The sequence below is a fragment of the Camelus dromedarius genome, chromosome 22 (assembly GCF_036321535.1).
Source record: "Camelus dromedarius isolate mCamDro1 chromosome 22, mCamDro1.pat, whole genome shotgun sequence".
Lineage (NCBI taxonomy): Eukaryota > Metazoa > Chordata > Mammalia > Artiodactyla > Camelidae > Camelus > Camelus dromedarius.
In genome coordinates, this window is record NC_087457.1 from 29,312,887 (window position 1) to 29,326,181 (window position 13,295).

Consider the following 13,295-nt stretch of genomic DNA (forward strand, 5'->3'; position numbering starts at 1 on the left):
CGCTTTACAGCACTTACAGAGACAATTTCTGTAGGTGACACAGTCTAAATGGTCTTTCCAAAATCAACCCTTTAAGTTCTACCAAAGTTGTCGTTTTTAACTGTCGTGGATTGAAGAGCGTCCCCCCAAAAGATATGCCCAATTCTTAATCCCCAGCATCTATGAATGTGACCTTAATTGGAAAAAAGGTTTTGTGCAGTTGCAATGAAGTGAGGGTCTGCAAAGGAGGCCATCTTGGATTTGGGGTGAGCACCAAGTCCAATGACTGGTGTCCTAACAAGAAGAAAGAGAGGGAGTTGGCCATGGCAGCCCCAGGAAACTATAAAAGCCACCATCCCCATCAATACTTCTTTCCAGGGCTTTGATCTCCTTCAAAGGAGTTACTGCTCTCTCTGCATCTCCCAGAGACATAATCAAGAATTTCCTGTGATTGACTTCCCAATTAACTACAGCAAGGAAGCAAAATCTGGGTGAACACCTGAAGAAAAATGTCAGAAATACACAAACGTTAGGTTACTGGAAAATGACTTTGCCTTTTAAAATCTGGTTGACTGGCTGGATTTAGAGCGAACTGCCTCCTTTTTTAAAGTTCTGAGCACGCTCTGAGGCAGTATAAGCCTAAGAGATTTAATGACAAGACATGTGAAAGTGTACTGTTGATCAAACAATGCTGGGGAAGCAAAAGACGCCTAACGTTGCTGACAAAAGAACGGTTCATTTCCTGTGACATACGCTTAATGATATGCAAATGAATTATTATGCTGCATGGTGGTGAGAAAGAAAGGACACAGCCTATAAAAATCTGCATTTTGTTATTGATCTCATTGATGATAATACCTTGTATTTCTCTAGCATCTGCAAGAACTAATTTTAACAGCCTTCCCTATCATGAAACTTTCCATCACCACTGCCTTCTTTAAACCACACAGAAAGACTCAAAAGTCAAATATGACCTTTTAATTTGCCCGAAATCCTTAATTCGACTTGTACTTGGTTTCCTCCTAAGTATCGATGAGAAGTGTTTTTCAGTTATTCTCAGGGTCACAGTCCCCTAGGTGCTGACTAGAAACGGATGCTCAGGCTAAGGACAGGATGCTGTGGGGGAGATGCTTAGATGGATGTGAACTCTCAAACAAGGGAAGTGAGTGGAATGACCTCAGCACTTAAAGAAGGACAGGAGAGCAGGGGGTGATCAAAAGAACAGGAAGGAGGAAGGTGACCTGTCTTCTGGCAAGGGGAGGAAAGGTTTGGGGGGGCCAGGTGCTGGGCTTCAGACACCATGGAGCTAACAGCCCAGAGACAAAAGTTCTCCTTAGTATAAAAGGTTTAAGGGCTTAAACAGGAAAAGAACATATGGCCCGAGGCTCATGTGCATTTAAGTATAAATAATTGCAATAGCAATGTGGGATTTTATTTTAGGGGAAAAAGAAGTACAAATGCATTCAGTTCCAGAAAAGCAACCAGAGAGGTTAAAGGAAAAATTATGTAGGTAACTATGATTTCGAAGAACCAGGTTTCTTCAGCTTTCCCTGGGAAGAACACACAGAATGCATCTGAGGTTATTTAGAGGAAAATGGTTTGAAGGCATTCAGGCTTTGACCATTTAGTTAAATTTAAAGTAACCTGTTATCACTTGTGTTTATTTTTCTTTACATGAAGTAGACTGTAAAGGGCAGTGACCTCGAAGGGAACAGCCCGTATGACCATTTTAGCCTAATTGGAATTTATGTGATCACAAAGCCTCTAGGGTTCTCTAGTTAACAGAGACTATGTATTAAGGTAAAGGGAAAAAAAACAAAAAAACACTGCTGGAAACAACCACAACAGAACAGCAGAAAAACTGACTACAGGCTCATCACGAATGCCCTAGGAGCCTCGGTTTCTCCATCATTTACCATTCCACTCTCACTGGGAACTTCTACCATGCACTTTGGAAACTTCTTACTGCATGCTGACTCTATAAGGAAACACAGACAATCTGAGTTCTCACTCCAAGACTGACTGGAAATTTGCCTGCTGATGAAGGTCTGTCTCTAATTTTCTATCTACATTAAAGGTCTTTATATAACTAATTGAAAGTATAAACTTTTTAATGTGCTGTTTGATTGCAGTTAATTAGAATATACTAATCATTCTTTCCGGTTACAGATTTTACATACAATTGATCCAGGATAGGATAAATCCTGGAAGCTCTGGGATAAAGTATCAAACTCATGAGCAGGGATCAAAGACCTTTCAGACGAGGTTAAGGTTATGATTCCTGTTCATCTCTGTCTACCATGCTTGGAAGGCAGGATGGGAGACTTGGCGTGGTAACTAGCACAGAATGTGTGATCGGTGTAAGAGTCCACTGTTTGACAAGTTACGTGCACTTGTATTCCCTCCAACATATGCATGTACGTACACACACACACACACACACACACACACACACACACACACACTTAGATTAGAAGACAAACGTGTGAAACAGCAGAGCTTAGGGAGCACTAACATCTTCTATGATCATGAAACATAGTTCCCACAGATAGCCTCAAATATATTCCGAGATTACCTTGAGAAAGTATTTGTACACATCTTTTAAAAGCAAAACCTCTGGATAGACAGATCATTTTTAGAGATCAGGAGAAAGACAAGCACTGAAAGAGGAAACATTATTTTTGAGAACATGGCCCTAGAGAATCAGGTACAGGACTTCAGGCAACAAACAAGGGTGCATCTAATTCATAAGTTCATTTAACAGGCAAGTATTATTAAGTACTTCTGAAACTTATTTAATCTAGAGAAATAGTCAACCATAATGAAAGCATTCTTTTCCCACTAACTTAAAGTGACTGGGAATAAATATTTTTAAGCTTAAGTGACAAAACAGTGACAACTATTTAAATATCTTTACACCAATTTGTTTCTATTCCTACACACTATTTTTTTTCCAAGATTAAGAGTAAAGTTAGAATAATAAAATGTCAGTGTAGACAATGCTCTCTTAAGCCTTGTTAAAAGCTCCTAGGTTTATAGATAAGGAAATTGGTGCTAGTAACACCACCCAAGATTGCGCAAATTTGAGTGAAGTCAAATCTCAGATTCTGGCAGCATTCAGTGTCATGCCTATGATAATAAAATAAGAAAATTAATTTTTTTCAAGCGATGATTCACTTAAGAGTCAACCACAACAGGATGGTGGTTCCAATTATATGAGAACATGCTTTTATGAAAGCTACCACATTATGCTAATTATATTAAAAATCAAAACCATTCAGGCATGCCCTCTCACATAATTTTACTTTTGAGAATTTACCTTAAATAACGCTTTTGGATGGCAACAAAGACACAAACAACAAGAAAACTGTTTAGCTTTTCTAATTTTATGAAAATGTAAAAAAAAAAAAAAAACTACCAAAATATCCAAGTATACGAGATTACAGTAACTTCTTTTCAATCCACATAATGAAATAATAAGCAACCAATAAATTCGTGCTGTGGTAGATATTTAATGGCACTGATATTTTTAATTTAAAAAGTGTACGTAGGATGCTATGATAAATATATGATAATGAACAAAATATAGATGATACACACACATCACAATATCATTCATATTTAGCTTATATGTTGTGTGTATTGCTCTGTGTTTTGTATTTGTCTTTTGTATTTTATTGCATTATTACATTTAAGAACTCTTTCAGACGTTAGAAAAGGAATACCAAAACCGTGGTTTAATCGTATCACATAAAGAAATACTGAACAGTATTTATAATAAAGTAGTTCAAAATACATGAATAAAGAAAAATCTTAAAAATATAAAAGTGAGAGGAAAAAAGTTTCACACAATGAATTTTAAGAAGTGACGGCTCTATTAAATTAGCCTTTAAAATTTCAAAATATTATTAAGGCTGTATTTTAAATCTTAAATTTTGGTTCTGTGAGTGTAAATAATTAAAAGCACCAATAAACATCACAATAGGAATATTTCTGTTGGAAGTATTTTCTTTCCATAACCTTATTTCTCCCAACTTCCCTTTTTCCTTTTTTGTTCCCTGAGCCATTTTAGTTTTCCTTGTTTTCACGCTATTTTAATAAAAAGGTGGGGATGGGGCTTCTTGTTCTCTGTGTTTGTCTCTGAAGGCTCTGAAAAGGAAGTCCTCACTGGTGAGATGATGAGGGATTGTCACTGTGGGGCCGCCCTGGGTGGCGGCACCGCTTTGGTGGACTTGGTCCTACGGTTTGGGTCACTGTGCATGTCAGCGCTGCAGAGCTAACCGTATCTGAGGATGTTACTCCAGCAGCTCTCAGAATGGAGTGAAATATATAACTGATATGCCAATTCAGTCATTTATATTAGAAATACAACAAATAGCTGCCTTGATTATGCAAGAGCCCGCCCCAAACACCTTCTTTCCTAAACAAAACGCACGGAGCAAACCGATTATCTGGAGGCTGTTTGGTGAGCACCGCATTAGAACGTTATTATATGCTCTGCTGCCAATGCCCTCCGCCCCAGCCAGCCCGCTGCATCCAACCTTCCTTCAGAAAGCTAGCACCCACCTCCTCCCTGGGGTGGGGGTGGGGGGGCAACGCAGTGAAGACGGCCAAACTTTGCCTCTGGGATTCTGGACAAGTTTGTATCTGTCTTTTCCATACACAAGAAACAGTTGTCTCAAATATTAACACTGTCAGTAAGATCAGAGATGCTGCCTTGGGAATAAATTCTGTTCCTTTTAGTAGAGGTCCTTTTTGTGTAGATCCGGCCTCATGACGAGGTGTCTACTGACCCATTATTGTGTAACTTATTGTTTGAAATCCTATGGGAGGGCTGAGGTGTCTTTCTTTTACTTTTGCCCACCAGGACATTTTCTTTTCTGGACTTTGTATTACCAACATTATTTTTAAAAAGGTTTTAAGCATTATTCATACTTTAAACAAGAATAAAATCTTTTGATACCGCTCAATGGAAAATATTTTTAAATAAGACTTTCAACATATGACTGGTTAAGCACGGGAAATAACTTTTAAATGAATATATTATGTGTAATTTTCCAAATGATAGTACATAACTAGCAAAACTATTGTCCCTGCTGGTATATGAATAGATTTATTTAAATACTTCCCTCAAAAGTGTCTCATTTTTAAGTACTAGAACTTCAAATTTTCAAATAAGCTTGGAAACTATTAATATAGTAGAGGGCAATACTGGTTGAAAAACACACTTTTTAAAAAAATTAAAATTATAAATGATTCTATGTAGATATTATTAGCATGGCAATTTGGACAGAAATCTTGCCAAATCAGTATCAGGAAACTGAAAACGCAATTATTAACACTGTTTTCTGCACATAACTATTTCAAGGTTATTTTCCCTCAAAATTTATAAAATCAAATGTTGAGATTTCTTTTATATATATGCTTTGGATTAGGTCATTCTTTTCATTTAATTAAAATTTATATTCAAATATATATATATATATGCTAGCCATTAAATTCTTGTCTTCTTTTTTGTTCAAAATAATCATTATTAATTGTTTAAAAGGCAAAATCTCAAAAAGCATAATATGCCCCACAAACGTCAATAAGAAACAGCATTTTATATAACATCTTATTAAGAGATTTCCAAAAACAAATAGACTCTAAACATAAAAGAAATATTACTGACCCAAAATTATATTAAAAATAAACTTTTAATTAGTTTTGATCTTAGAGTTACCAATAGCATCTTGAAGAAATGAGAAACACGTTTGATTTACACAAATAACTTTTAGAAAAAATGTATTTAAAGTCTAATACTACTTTTGGCAATTTTAATGTATTTTTGAATCAAAGCGAAATGAAGTTGGCAATAATTAAAATATTATCAAATGCTCTCAATTTAATAAAAAAAATTAAGTTGTATGTAAAAGTACAGTAAAAAAAGTATGAATAAGGAAACTCTCAATGGTAAACAGCTCTTGGATCTGTATTTTAGGAAAGACCTACAGTATAAGTAATGATAAACACAAAATAAAAATTTAGTATTTCTAAACTATATATCTATCTATATGTATCACACATAAGAATGCAAGGTATTTATATTGTATTTAATTTGATCATAAAACAAACTTACTTTACATAAAGAAACTTCTACATACCACATAAGATTGAAATTAAATAGCAGCTTTATAAGACAATGAGAATAAGCAATTATGATACATTCCACCAGACAAATATTCTCCGGCTGTTAACTCTTGGATTATCTTGTACCTTGTACCTGAACTTAAAAGAAAAATATCAGTGTTCTGTGCTTTTTAATTTGGTAACGTGAACAGAACAATGAGAGGAAGAGCCCAATATTTATAGAGCATTTAGCGTGATATTTATCTTTTAAATAATTTTTGATCAAGCTTATGAATGCTGTCTAAATTTAGATAAATATTCTCCAAGAAAAAAAAAGTTCAGGGATAAAAAGTAAACTGACATATTTGTTTTTCAATAATATAGTCACTTAACTTTCAAATTTATGTTCAACAGGACACCATTCTTCTCTCAGGATATTCTATTCTAAGGACAATACAAACTAATTAACACACAAAATTAACACACACACACACACACACACACACACACACACACGGAGAGCCATCTATCATTTCTAGTTGTCATATCTGCTGAGATATGGGGTTCTTTATTTATGCTGCTGTTAATTTTGTATAAAATCACACCTTAAATCTAGAAATATTTATCTCCTAAATAATAAAACAAATTTCTGAAAACTGCATCAAGTTCTTCTTAGTTTTATTAATAACTATTCTAAACCAGTGCATGCTGTTATCACCCTTTAACTGCCGAAATATTTTTCATTTTTAAAATGTAACAGGAATAAATCTTTCTGCTTTAGTTAACACTTAATGAATAACGACTGTGCTACAGGGCAAAAAATATTAAATATCGATGTAGTCCATGAATGCGTTGATAATTTGTAGCCATTATTTATTCTCATTAAATACAGGGAGGTTTAAAAAATGTTAAAATCACATTTTCTTAATAAATTTATTGCATAAACAGAAAGGCAAGCAATCAGGTGTGAGCAGGTGACCTCAGTCACTTGCCTTCATCCTCCTGGAACTGAGGCTAGGAAAGGATGTTTTCTGCTCTTACTTGCCTGGGGCACTAGTTCAGCAAATTCTATAGACATAGAGCATTTTCTGGATTGTTTATTTTGTACGATAATGTTCGAAATCTGATGTTAGCATCAAACATACCTGTCATACAATAATGGCGATCGATATTTATTACAAAAGTCCAGCAAAAGACCAGCGGATTCCTAAACATACTGCACTACAGTAAATATGGGGAGGTGACTAGGACTCCTTTACGATCTATAATCTTAAAACTACTAGCAAAGTAGTAATAATGCAGACTTTTGAGAAATATATGAAGTAATATAAATTTGAACTTTTAGAAACAGTTACTCAGTCTTTCAATTTGCCAACAGCATTATACCTGTCTTTAGGCACAAAGTTGTGAAAACTAGTCAAATATTTCAAAACTTTGAAAATATTCACATTAGAAAACAAAACAATTATTTAGGGCATGGTGTGTTGTAAAACAATCAAAATCATAAAACATCCCGATCATAATGTAAATGCCAGTTAGGCAACTGTTTTCTTCTAATAATATCAGGTAGTGAATTCTTTCATAATTACATTTTCTATCTTTTAATTTTGCCTCTCTCAACCTCTTTCAAATCTCCTACTTCTTGAAAAAAAAGCCCAGAAAGATACATTTACTGTACTCATTGATAAATGATTCTGCTAAAAACTTAATTTTTTTCCACTAATCTGATACCAAGTTTTGATTCATGCACCTTCTTCAGAAATAATTTCTAAATGTAGGTCTTATAAAAATGTTGAAGACTGTTTCCCACCACTACAAAGAAAATACCTCTGTTAATCTTATCCAATGATTTTAACTTTTAAATAGCATTATAAATAATCCATATAATATGCTATATTTAGGGATTAATCACGAGTTTTATCGTAGCGAGGTAAACAGTAACGTGACTTATCCATTCATATTTCTATGGCTGAATATCTCTAAAGCCAAATGGCAGAATTAGTAATGCCCTACACAATCATACAGAAAAAATTATCTGAAGTCACTAGGGCTTCAAAAAGAATTCTGGATCATCAATGAAATAAAATCCAGCCCTTGTTATTGATATGGTAACAGCAAAATTGTACTCACGTTAAAAATGTGAACATATATATGATTTATACAGATAATTATAAATATACATATAATTAACCTAAATTTATTCTTGGTAGAGTTTTATAAAAGTAAGTGCTGATTGAAATGAAAAGAGTTCTTAAATATAAAGCTATCTGTACCCAATACATCATAGGTATATAAAGATTAAGTCAGAGTAATATTCAAAGTTGGAAATATCATTTGAAATATATCGTCAGATTCTCATCATTTCTGCCAAGACTTATATTCCAAGGTACATTTTTAACTGCTGCACTCACCCAGAATTCTTATTTTCTTATTTTACAACTGTTCTCTTATATATACTGCTTAAAACTCTTCTAAGTTAGAACTAACAGTGCTGCCCCAATAGAACTCAAGCTTCAAATATACATGTATCTTCTAGAAATTACAAGTGAAAGTCATACTCAGTCATACTTTATATTACAGGTGAAGTAAACAGTCTGGTGACAAGAAAGAAATTAAGGGATAAAAAGATCTCATCTTCTGTTTGATCTTCACTGACTGATAAACCTATTTTATCTCTTAGATGATGATTTAATGGAGGAAAAAAAAACTCACTGCTTCTTCATAATCTCTCAATACCTTTAAATGTTTTTGTAAAGTTCCATTCAGTTGAAATATATTTCAGTCTAAAACCAGTAGTTACATTTTATGCTATTGGAAGAAAACTACCTACTACAGCTATAACAGAAGAGTCATGAAAACGTAGAAGCAAGACAGAAATAATGCAGAAAATTGATGAAAATCACTATAATAAGAAGGACAAACACTTAGTAATTGCCAAGCTACAAAAAGGAGGCTTGGGTTAATAGAGGCACACAATTTAACAGACACTTTAAAAGAGCCTGTGATCCTATAGTTTTAAAAATAAAAGTTAATAATTAAAGTATTTCCAGAATTCATCAATACACTACCACTGTCATTACCAGGAGTCTTAATGCTCTCTATGTATCTATCTGCCCTCTTATTCAAGGTTTTCCCTCTTAAACTTGAACCCAACTTCAGTAATGTGCTATATGATTCTGCCAAATAAACTTAACTGAGCAAGCTCACTACTGTATGTGGACAGTGTTGAGCATTTTTTAAAGTTCCAAAAATGTTATTTATCTATCTATAGATCCACGTTGTATCAAAATTACATGAATTTCATCAACATTTCATTGAGATTGAATTTAGGCGAAAAACCCTATAAACATACTTGGTTTTCTTTGAAATGCATATATCACATAAGCAATGACTGTAATATATTCACTTCTATCTTACTAAACTAACATTGCTGTTACTAGCTACTTTTTAAATTATCAATAAGAGTTATGCTTGAGGAATTTAACATGCTTAATAATGATAAAAATTAGTAAATGTCTAGTTCTCATATTTTAAACATTTAAACATGGCATAAATCTTTCAGCATCTCACACTGAAATCCTCTTGGTTTTACAATGAGTGAAGGGCAATGGCATGTGACAAATTTAGAAAAATTTATAATGAATCTGTGCGGTAACAGACAAGATAAAATCAGTTCCTTCAGAAGGTAACTATATTATTTTACAATAGGGGAACTTCCAAGCCTTCCTTAGCATTACATTAATCTAAAGGAAATAGAGTTTTTAGAATGCATAATTAAGTACTTTGCTAAAGACATTATCTGATGATTTAGAAAATAATCATGTATTTTATAAACATGTGCACTCAATGTAAAGCAAGTACAGTTCAAATAATTACTGGTACTACATTTCCCAAAAGCACCCTATTAGTCCTCAAATTTCTTAAGATGTTTGGTATATACCCGTAACTTTTAAATTACTAAAGTAATAAAATTAAACCTAGCTCACTTCAGCCAGACTAGTTAAGCAGAGTTCTATGTCACAGTAAAATCTACAGCAAAACACAATTAAAGGAACAGAGACTGAAGATGAGGAGACCAGATTCAAGAACCAGCTCTTTCCTGAAGCAGCCCAGCAAAGACCTGAAGTTTCTTAAGAATTTGCTTTGTCTTTAAAATGGGCAGCCTGTTTTTCTCTGCTAACTTTAAAATTTCACTGTCAGATGCATGACTTCAGGTCAAGTTTTCAAAACTTTATAAGGCAGATTCTCTCCCTACATTATTATTGTCACCATAATTACCAATGTACAGTTACAGAAAGACAGCCTTCCAAGGTTTTTCCCTTTCTATTTTGATGTACAATTAATATGTTCAGGTCACAGAGGTTCCAAAATTAATGTAAGTCTGGGGAACAAGAGACAGCATTTTCCAGAATTACTAAAAAGTTCTATCAACTTTTCTTTTTCAATTTTGGCTACAGTAAATTATTCCAAGAAATACATATACCGGCCTAGCTTAACTCCTGTGAAACACAAACTGTTACATTCAAACTACTGAAAAGTACTCAAATTGAAAATGTGGATGGCTTTTAAATACATTTAAATTATAATGCAGTAATTAGACTTACAGCAAGATAAATTGTCTTCCAAGGTGCTGTGAATCACCCCCAAAATATAAATATTGGGCCAACTGGTATTTTTGGCATGAATAAATCACATTATACTCTAATCTGAACAAGGAACTACTTTTTAATGTATTTTGGGAGAAATGAGTTTAAAGAAGTGAAGTTTCTACAGATACACTCCAATTATATTTTAGTTGGCATGCATTTTTTTTTCAAATGGGACAGAAAATCCACTGTCTCTTTTCCTAAAATGAGCTCCATATACTTTTTTTTTTTGTATCATCATGATTGAATGGGGATAAATGAGTGTTAGGCAGGTTCAAGTACAGCTTTCCACTGCTCCATCTGCTGGATGTGCCTACATCTCCTGCACCAAGTGGCAACCTCTAAAAAGTAACATGAACTAATTCAGCAGGTGGCTTCAAAAGGCTCAAGCACGTTGCCTGAGAAACTTACTGTGACTTTTTAATTTTTGTTACGCTAAGGGTTGCAATTTCACCGTAAATTTTTAAAAATGTATTCATTAAGAACCCACAATCGTCACGAAAATCCTAAGGCACAGAACATACACTTCAGCATAGGGGATATAACACGGACGAGAAGGAACTAGTCTATTTATTCATTGCAGGTTTGCGCCCTGCTCCAACCACAGATGTTGACATTTATCCTAGAGATACTACAGGCGTTCACCTAATCGGGAAAATGGAAATATATGCATAAAAGTTTTCAAGAGATTTTTTTAAGCATGTCTATCGGTAAGCCCATAAATAACCATAGGAGAAAATAATGTCTCTCCAAACAGGATTTACCCAACGACCAGGGAGCCCTCAGCTTTCTCCTCCGCAGCATCTCTGCAGGCAGCTCCAGCGTCGCGCTCTCCGACCCAGGCGGCCGCACTTCTCCTCCAGCTCCCAGTCACAGACGGGACAACGTGCCGCTGCCGCCACCGGCCAGGCCCCTGTCCCTGCCACCGCCGCCGCCACCGCCACACTGCTGCTACTGCAAAGAAAGGGTTACTCCTCTCTCGGAGTCGAGAGGCTGCAAACTTCCCCTGCTTTACATGTACCTTTTTCCGCAAACTTGAACGTCCTTCCGTGCAGAAGAGCCAAGGAAAACCATCACAAGCATCACAGGGAACACCGTAATGAAGGATACCCCCGCACGGTAGGACCCGCGCCTCCATTAGAAACGCGATTTTAATCCAGATGGGCAACACCGCCGCCAGCGGAGCCTCCCCGCCCCCCACCCCGCTCGGTGCCCCTCCGCCAACGGGGCCCGCGCGGCCAGGGAGGCCGGCTGCAGCCGCCGCGGGCAGGGCGAGGCGGAGGGAAAGTTTGACAAATGCTGACCGCTCCTGGAGAGGAAAGAGCCCGGGCAGCCCGCACGCGACACACGCCGGCTGTGCTGAGGTAGAAGCCGTGCATGAAAGTGCCACGTACCTTTCTGCGGTCGCCAGGCGCCGAGGCTGAGCCGAGAGCGTCGCCGGAGGTGGCGGGGCGAGAGTCCAGCCCCGGCCGCGGGCTCCCTCCCGCGTTAGCGGAGCCGCCGCCGCCGCCGCCGCCGCCGCCGCCGCGCCCGGGCGCAGGGCCGAGGGGCCGCCGCCGCGCCAAGGGCGCCGGGCACCGCCAGGCACTCGGCCCGGAGAAGTTGGGCAGCCTCCGCCGCGGCCTCGACAAGCGGCGCGAGCAACACGTTTAGTTTGAACTTTCCAGCTCCAGTCCCAGCAAATACACACTCACGCACACACACGCGCGCGCGCCGGGAGAGCCTCTCAGAGGCGAGCGAGCAGGCACCGGGGGCTCTCTGGCCGCGTCTTTCTCTCTCCCTCGCTCTTATTGGCGCGGAGGTTATTGTTTTATTTATTTATTTCCTCCTCCGCGCTCCGTCCCCCTCCCCGCGCCGCCCGCCCCCGCCCTGCCCCTCCTCCTCCGCCCCCAAGTCTGCGCGCCCGGCCGCCGGCGCTCCAGCTGCAGCGTGGCGGGGCTGCGCGGGGCTGCGCGCGACTGGCGGAGGGGGCTGCGGCGGCCCCGGGGTGCGCGCCGGAGCGGGGCGCGGGGTCGGCGGCTGGGGGCCCGGGCGCCCGAGCGGGCGGGGAGGGAGAGGACGCCGGGCTGCCCGCTGGAACTGAGGGGAGCGGAGTCAGAGGAGGCGCGGTAAGGATGGTGCGCCCGGTCGCCCGCCGGCTGCGGTGAGGAAGACGCGGGGCGAGTCGTGCGCGGCGCCCTCCTCACGGCGGCCGAGCCCCTGCGCGCGGGCGACCGTCCCTGCGCGCCCGGACCCGGCCGCCTCCCGCGCCCCGGGGGTGAGGAGGTTCAGCCCCCTCCTGCCGACCACCGCCCCGCAGCCTTTCCTGCTCGCCCTGAGGCTTGCCCTAACCCCCCGGGGACGCTCCAAAGCGCGCCATCGCTCAGCCAGGGGAGACGCGAGTTTCCCTTTAAAAAAAGAAAGAAAGAAAAAAAAAAAACTACGGTGGTTTAAATGCTACGCAGTTAGGCTTCCCCCCTCCCCGCCCTTCCTCTCCCCGGACTGTCAGGGAAGGTGCAGTCCGCCCCCGGTGCGGCACCGCGCGCCGGGGCTGGGCGGGCTTTTTAACCCTTTTAGGAAATG

General features: G+C 38.8%; 1 protein-coding gene across 3 annotated transcripts in view; it reads right to left on the minus strand.

The window, feature by feature from the left end:
* TENM3 (teneurin transmembrane protein 3) overlaps positions 1–12,225 on the minus strand; it is a 2,090,952-nt gene extending 2,078,727 nt beyond the window's left edge. For all 3 annotated transcript variants that reach the window (XM_064477579.1, XM_064477578.1, XM_064477577.1), the window contains exon 1: positions 12,128–12,225. The gene's annotated coding sequence lies outside the window, so the exon portion shown is untranslated. The remainder of the gene's footprint in view (positions 1–12,127) is intronic.
* Positions 12,226–13,295: the final 1,070 nt, after the last annotated feature.